Raw genomic sequence first — 9,068 nt, forward strand, 5'->3', positions numbered from 1 at the left:
AAACAAAATTAGCGTCCACCGACGCTAAAACGTACCAAAGGTACAGGTCCACGCAAAGTGGCAATGGCACACAGCCTACCAATATATATATATATATACAGCTCTACTTGAATGAAACAACAGCAAAAATGGCAGTGAAGTATCAGTCCACACTCAGTGGGAACAGGCACAAAGGCCAACAAGATAACACTCACCCAGCTAGAGAAGTAACCTGTTAACAGAACTCACTTCAGGGCGTCAATAATGTGGTCAAGAGGCATGGTTTCTATCTTGTGCCTGAACTGGCGTGGCTTCTTTTATTCACAATCAATCAATCAATCAAGACCCTCGTCGCGGGCACTGCATTCCGTTCTCAGAATGGATTTGACTCGAGAGAGATCATCAGCAGGCTATATATGATATTCAGACTCTAGATCTATTTGCAGAGCCAGATGAGATGAGGCAACCTGTGCGATTGGCTCTTGACAACTAATTTTGCACGTACTGTATAGGCTACAGACAGTATGCACTGCGGGAGGTGGCCAGAAGCGCGCAACTAGCCAACTACTATTATTACTACTATATTAATACAGTTTGATCCATCGCAAAGCGCTCCAGTGCTTGAATACGGCCGGGGGATCCGCTCTATACAATGCAGACCCACGGCTCTCGTATTATAATGAGCCCGCGAGGCGTGTTATTATTAGAGTTAATAATATTGTATATTGTTTACACTGCCTTTTTATTCTATTTTTACTTCTCCACTGTACTATAATTATGTGACCTGTACCTCTATGTCTTCTACTCTACTCTACTCTATGTCCGCTACTCTTCCTAATTTATGCAAATGACATGTCATCAGCCTGTGACTGCAACTTGTTCCTGTTTGCGGACGACTCAGCCCTGCTGGTCTCTGACAAGAACAAATTGCAGGTTGAAAAAACCCTCAGCACGGAACTAGGCAAAATCTGCATATGGCTCGCTGATAACAAACTATCATTACACATGGGCAAAACAGAGTCCATTCTCTTCGGTTCAAATAACAAACTCAGCAAGACCGACGGATTCTCAGTTACAGTGGGTGACAATATTGTCACAAGGAAAGACGAAATTACCTACCTGGGTTCCATCCTAGAGGCAAATCTTTCCTGTGACAAAATGGCATCCAATGTAATAAAAAAAGTCAACCAACGAACTAGATTCTTGTACCGGATCTCCTCTCTGGTAAACAAGAATACCCTGAAGACTCTGGCAGGAGCACTCATTCAAGGGTACTATGACTATGCGTGCACCTCATGGTACCAAAGCACCTCAAAGGCGCTTAAAACAAAATTACAAACATCACAAAACAAACTGGTCAGACTACTACTTGACCTGAACCCCAGAACCCACCTCACCCCTGCCCACTTTGCCAACCTAGGATGGCTTAGAGTAGACGACAGAGTACAGCAACTTGCAATGGGCCTGGTCTACAAGATACACTATACGACCGGGGTGCCCATGTACATGTCAAAATACTTCCCAAAGGTCAGTGAATACCACAACCACTACACCAGAGGAAGCTCAACAAATCATGTTAAACCCAGATTCGGCTCAAACAAGGGACTAAACACGTTTCGCAATTATGCCACAACAATGTGGAACGCCCTACCCAAAGCTGTAAAGGAATGTGAATCCCTGCCCACATTCAAAACCGCTCTTAAAGAGCACCTACGGGAGGCTGCAATTCGAAACTGGCCACCGTAAATGCCCAAAACCCCCACCACCTCCTAATAGACAGTCTCCTCCCCACCGCATGTATATATTCCCTCCCCGCCGTATGTATATTTCCCTCCCACCCACCCACCCCCTCCTAATGTACAGTCCCCTCCCCATCATATGTATATACTCTGTCAGGATCTAGGGGTAACAGTACTGTATATTTGAATACCGCATATGTCACAAATGTATCAGTACTAAATACCTATATGTCCCTATGCCATAAATGTCATGTATGTTGTGTATGTCATAAATGTCTATATGAATTGAAAATGGGGGACCCTGATGGAAACAAGACAAACGTCTTTCTCAGGTCTGCATCCCCTTAACAATTGTATGTATTGAGCCGTACTGTATTGTACCCATTCTGCAATCTGTTAAATAAAGTTTTCATTCATTCATTCATTCATTCATTCATTCATTCATTCATTCATTCATTCATTCATTCATTCATTCATTCATTCATTCATTCTACTACCTGTACCTCCCCTCCCCCCGGCCCTCCCCATGCTGCTGAATTTATATTATTTTATGAATACAACGTTTAACGTTCGCTAACGTAGAGAAACGTCAGACGTAATTCGAGATACGTCAGACGTACTTCGAGATACTTCCGTACTTTCCGCCAATCAGCGCATTGTCCTGTCACAGGAGTAATAAACGCACATCATTCCTCTACATTTCGTAGCCGCATTTCTGCAGACCCCTCTCTGATTGGTTGAACTCCATTTCTGCAGACCCCTCTCTGATTGGTTGAACTCCATTTCTGCAGACCCCTCTCTGATTGGTTGAGCGAAGCCCCTCTCTGATTGGTTTAGCTCGTCACGCAGTAAAAGGCGGATGTAATGTTATCATATCAATCGCGTATAACGTTATTTCGCGTGACTTCGCGGTTTATTCATAACGTTATGCACATTTCACAACACAGCCAGCTGTCAGAAACTGTACATTGTAACGTTATGTTATTTCGCGGCCTGCCCATTTGATGTTCCCAAATCATATTCAGAAAGTATCACAGAGACTTCTATTGACCAAGGAATTAGTTATTATTAGTAAGACACAACCTTTCCGTAGCAATTGACCACCAGACTCTTTCTCTTAAGGCATTAACTGGGTTAATTAATATAAATGTTATATTGTAACTGTCTAGTTACACATTGGTTCCGAAACATGTATGTTCCAGGCTGCAATTAAAACTTTGAATCTGAGAGAGCTCTGGTCAGCGAAGCCTGCGAGCGATTATTATTGGTTTTTAATGACAAACCAATTACATAAGCCTATCCAACATATGTGTAAAGGCACACACAACATATTCCAGTTAACGGTATATTTTTTTAATGATTCGTTATGGCGTAATCAATACTTCCATGCGTATAAATTGCGCGACCTCCATGTTTTGGGGCTATTCATCAGAAAACTCGGATCCGGCTCCCATCCGTCGGGCAAGAACTGTGGGTTTTCAGCCTCTCTCTCTATGGAGCTTAACGGAGTTTTGACTCCTGGCTAGAGGAGCTTGTCGCGGCTCATGCGCATGCGCGCGCTCGGCCAATCAGAGAGGGGTCTGCAGAAATGGGCTCAACCAATCAGAGAGGGTTCTGCAGAAATGCGGCTACGAAATGTAGAGACGCGGCACCGAGTCTGCAGCTGGACCCGAGCTAAACCAATCAGAGAGGGGCTTCGCTCAACCAATCAGAGAGGGGTCTGCAGAAATGGAGTTCAACCAATCAGAGGGGTCTGTGACCCGTGTTCCTGGTGTGTAGTGTCAGTGAAGCCATTCGAAAGGCACGCCGAAACAACACATAACAGAAGGTATGTTGTGGGGAAACATATGTTCGAAACAATGAGGTTACTTATATTAATCTCTGTTTATGTTGATAAAGTATCCGTTCGTTAACTTAGCTATCATCACAGGCTGGTGCTCTCGCAGCATGAAACCCAGGCGAACGGGTTAGCTTGAGGTTTATTGCAGGTTTTACAGCATTGTTGTGATGGTGTAAGTTTAGCTTGCAGGCTAAGTGTTGTGGTTTACAGAAGACACGTGGTGTCATGTTATTATTGTACATCTTGTTTCGACCGTTGAGCCTCCAGGCAAATCTTCTCAAATCATCCATTAACTGTCCGCACTGTTTATTTGCAAGTGATTGTCTGTCCTGACATCACCAACCTTTCTGCATGGGTTGCTGTGGTAACGTTAGCTACACTTAACGCTAGTTGACCCATACTGTATGACGATAGCCAACGCTATGTAACGTTAGCCTACTTGTTACAGAGTTGGTAACGTTATGTAACGAAAGCTTATTGTTACGTTGTCAGCTTGTGACTGCAACTTGTTCCTGTTCGCGGACGACTCAGAGACCAGAGAAATACTTTCGTTTTGTTTACATCAGGGTCCCCCATTTTCAATTCATCATTGATTGATTGAAAACTTTATTAACAGATTGCAGAATGGGTACAGTACAGTACAGCTCAATACATACAATTGTTAAGGGGATGCAGACCAGAGAAAGACTTTCGTCTTGTTTACATCAGGGTCCCCCATTTTCAATTCATCATAACATATGACACACACGACATACAGATGGACAGTACTGCTACATCTATACATTTATGAAATACCTGATTTGCAAATACAGTACTGTTTGTGATACAAAAAGAGTCCAGAAAAGAGAGTATACATTTGACGTAGAAACTGTACATTGGAGGAGGTTGGGTAGGTGGGTTGGGTGGGGGACTGTACATTGGAGGTGGGGGGGGGGACGCTGTACAACTGTACAAGCAAAACTGTACTAGCTGATAACAAACTATCATTACACCTGGGTAAAACGGAGTCCATTCTCTTCGGATCAAATAACAAACTCAGCAAGACCGACGGCTTCTCAGTTACAGTGGGTGACAATATTGTCACAAGGAAAGATGAAATTACATACCTGGGTTCCATCCTAGAGGCAAATCTTTCCTGTGACAAAATGGCATCCAATGTAATAAAAAAAGTCAACCAACGAACTAGATTCTTGTACCGGATCTCCTCTCTGGTAAACAAGAATACCCTGAAGACTCTGGCATGAGCACTCATTCAAGGGTAATAATAATAATAATAATAATAATAATAATAATAATAATAATAATAATAATAATAATAATAATAATAATAGATTGAATTTGTAATGCACTTTTTGTTTGCTGGGATCCCAAAGTGCTACACTACAGGGTTAAAACAGTTAAAAAAATAAAATAGTTATTAGTAAAACAAATAAAATACAGAATGAAAATAAGATAAAAATAGAACATAGTTAATTAACACATTCCCTGCCACTGGTTATATCCATCAATATAGCCAGTCTGCCACCACTCTAAGCCTATGGAGATGTTCACCTTCTTTGCAGGGCTATAACTTTTTAAATTGTATTGCTAAATTGACATTACTATGGCCCATTCAACATCGATTATCTATCGTTCAGGATGTAGGAACGTTATACGTTTTCATTCATAGATTCATACAAAAATACCTTCTAGAATATAAGTATGTTTTTATCGTTTTCTGCAGTAATTCATAGAACGTGAGTTATAGGCATAAACGCATATATATTATCAATTGCCGTTTATTCCCTAGACACGCTATATTGAAAAATTCAACTGTATATGATCCTATACGTTATGCGTCATGCACGGATGAAAGGGGGGGGGGTCGTTTATAATTCCGTGATCATCAGTAAATGCTTTATGTAGTATGGGTGATATATTGATCAGATCGGTTTGCAGTGAAATGAATAAACAATTGGGCTGAAAATAGCGTCAGTGTCCTTTTACCGTGCGTCAATGAGACTGGCGGTGAAAGATCCCAGGTATAGGACGTCGATCGCCTAGGTCCATTTCCGGTTTGTATGTCGTAATAAACGGCGAAATCATATCGATTATTAAGTTTATAAAGCGATCCATACTATAGTGTCTGTCGGGAGCCTTGCAACAATATCTGACGGCCGGATGAATTTAATCAACGCACAGCAGCCATATCCTGTTTACCAGTGTAACTCATCCGACCATCCACCAGGCGGCGGTATTGAGCCGTTGTTGTATTGAGCCGTAGGGTCCAGCTGCAGCGCCGGAGGTGTATATATGAATTATGAATGCCATGGCGAAAAAATGTAATATGATCTCAATATCGCTGTACAGCGTGGTTTGGCAGACAATGCATGGCGGGCAATAACGCTGTACAACGTGATTGGCGGGGAATGTGTTAAAAACATAGTATAAACAGAAAATAAAAAAACAACGTCTGCAGCCAGCACAAGAAAATAAAAATAAAGAGCCCAGGCCTTTTTGAACAGATAGGTTTTCAGGCCTGCTTTAAAAGAGTCCAGGCTCTGTGGTGCTCTCAGCTGGATGGGGAGGCTGTTCCACAGGCGTGGTGCAGCCGTGCAGAAGGCTCGTCACCCATGGTGCAGAGCCGGGTATTGGGGACCTGAAGGAGCAGGCTACCTGCAGATCTGAGGGTGCGGGTGGAGGATTGTGGAGTGATGAGTTCCTGAAGGTAGAGGGGTGCGTGTCCGTTTATGCAGTTATGGGTGAGCATCAGGATTTTGTAACTGATCCGGGATGAGACAGGGAGCCAGCAGGGCCGGACTGGGGAAATCATTTTTAAGCAGGGGTCTCTGGGGGTCCCCCACCAGGAACATTTGAGTTACAAAGACTTAATTTCCTGCATTCTGGTGAATTTTAGTGCATGTGAATCACAAACCAATGAGCCAACAATTGCTTAGTACAATGTACTGTTATGAAACTCAAATAAAACTCTTGTGGCACTAGCAATGCTACTCTCTCCACCTTCAAAAAGAAAAAAGCAAGAGCACAACATATTTTCCTATTTACTATTATAATACAGTTAACCACTCTCTCCACCTAGTCAAACAGAGCAAGAGCACAATACCATATTCAATTTACTGATGCACTACCCATCAACAGTTAAAATAGCCCTTTACACAAATCAAATCAAATTTATTTGTAAGGCCCGACAACACGTTAATGTCCCCATGGGCCGTACACGTCTTCTTTAAACAAGTCAAGAAGAAACATAACTGTGCGGGAGCTTAGAGGACTGTTATTATTATATAATTGTCACCTTAGGGGGTGTGGTAGGATGCCTTAACTCTTAAACTAATTGTACCAAATACACAACTGAGTGAATAAACTAGAAAGAGCGAGGAAACTGTTTGAATCATAATGCCTTTATATAAGCAAAAAAGGGGAAAAAAGATACATACAAATATTGTTATCACGTTACACAATGTCTAATTAAATACTATCACTAAATTTAGATGGGCGCCCAAATAGTTCTATTAAAGTGTTCTGGCCAAACGTTGCCGCGGTTACCACTGTGTCAGAGGAACAATTCCCTCTGCAGTATGAGAGAGGTGGAGAGAGTTAATAATCCTGGGGGTGAGAAAGAACCCGGAAGGGTTCTGTAACGAGGAGTAGTAGACCGCTGCGTGGTGATGAGGGCGGGAAGATGCTGCCCGGTCCGATAGGCGCCACCAGTCTGCTCCTGCAGACCAGATGCTCCGCTGTGGTGGATCCGAGTGTCTCACTCCGCTCCGTAGTGCTGCACGTAGGGGTGGACGGTATAAACGGTATGAATTTGCTCTACGGTATGGATTTTGACTATACCGTGTAACCGGTAGGGCAGCTCTAATATAGCAATGACGTCATGTAACCACAGCACGACTATTTCACTCGCATTTGCCCCTAAAAATAGATAGAATTAGTCATAGATAATAGATATGTGCGAACTGGAAAAAGTTATTTAGGAGGCTTCGCGCAGTGGGCGTGCCAGCCCCTACCGCACGCATGTAAACACGGGTCTAGTAGTCTAGTGGGAGGACGGCGGCGTCTCCCTGAGCTAACGTTAGCTTAGCTACCGTTACAAAATGACCCAGTCAACTATTCACTTTTAGTTTAATACATGATGAGGCATTGTCTAACCGAACGGTATCTAGTCGGCCAGCTACCGATAGCTCCTGACATCAACAAACGCTCCACAAAGTCTAGTACTAGAGACGTGTGTGCTACCTGTTAGCTCACGTTAACGCAAGTTAGTTCACCGTTCAAAACGAAATGTCCCATTGAACTAAATAATTCACTGAGGCGTTGTATTAACGTTATATATCCGGCTAGCAGTAGCTACAGATAGCTCCTGATATCAATGTCTTATAACACTGATTCGATGCGTATTCGAGCTGAGGGCTTGCTGAGCACAGTTAAGTAACGTTATGCCAATAGGGTCCAGGTGCAGCGCCGGAGAATCCTGGCCGTAGCTCTGCTCGAGGCTACTCGAGTATAGGTCCAGGTGCAGCTCCGGAGAATCCTAGCCGTAGCTGGAGGCTACTAGAGTACACACAGACAGTGGAGCTTGTTGCGTGGTGGCGATGTCTCGCAGATAATACAAGTACAAGTCTAATTATATAATATATATATTTTATAAAAAAAAAATTATATAAAATAAAAATAAATTATTTTTTATCAAAAACGATGATACCGTGATATATACCGTTACCGTCTATGCTTCAAATTATACCGTGATATAAATTTTAGACCATACCGTCCACCCCTAGCTGCACGGCGCACGCTGGTCCCCTCTGTACCACAGGCTACTGCTATGGCTACTACATAGGACTAGTTGTGTCCTTTTACAGCGTCCCTTCGACACAGACCCTATCTAAATGTTCTCTGGTCTGTGTTATATATCGACTGATATGTCCAGTATAGAGCAGCTATCGAAGCATGAGCGGAAGCTACATTAGGTATTAGCACCGAGCTAGCTAGCTTCGGCTAACTGTTAACGATAGATGGGGAATACTATAGTCCGCTGTAATGTGCTAATCCCAGACGTTTACTAAACATCGAATTAGCTGGGTACTAAACCAGGGTTTGAAATTAACGGGGGCTTGGGGCATAATGCCCTTGAAAATGGACAAAATGCCCTCGAAAATCAGTTAACACTTTGGTTGCCTTGGGTTAAATTAATGATATACCATAGATTGCCAGCGCTATTTGTCTATGGAGAAAGTCCCCTTCTTTGCAGGGCTATAACTTTTTAAATTCTATTGCTACATTGCCATTATTAGGGCCCATTCAAAGTCCTATATGTATTGTTCATTGTGTAGAAACGTTAAACTTTTTCATTCACATATTCATAGTAAAGTATGGTCTAATGTATAAGTATGTTTTCATCTTTCTGCAGCTTTCTCCAGAACGTGATATATAGCCCCAAATGCATTATATTGATGATGAAATACAGTTTGATGGCAATCAGCGCGATATAAAAAATTCCAACTAGG

This window comes from Notolepis coatsorum (assembly GCF_963971535.1).
Source record: "Notolepis coatsorum genome assembly, chromosome: 1".
NCBI classification, from domain to species: domain Eukaryota; kingdom Metazoa; phylum Chordata; class Actinopteri; order Aulopiformes; family Paralepididae; genus Notolepis; species Notolepis coatsorum.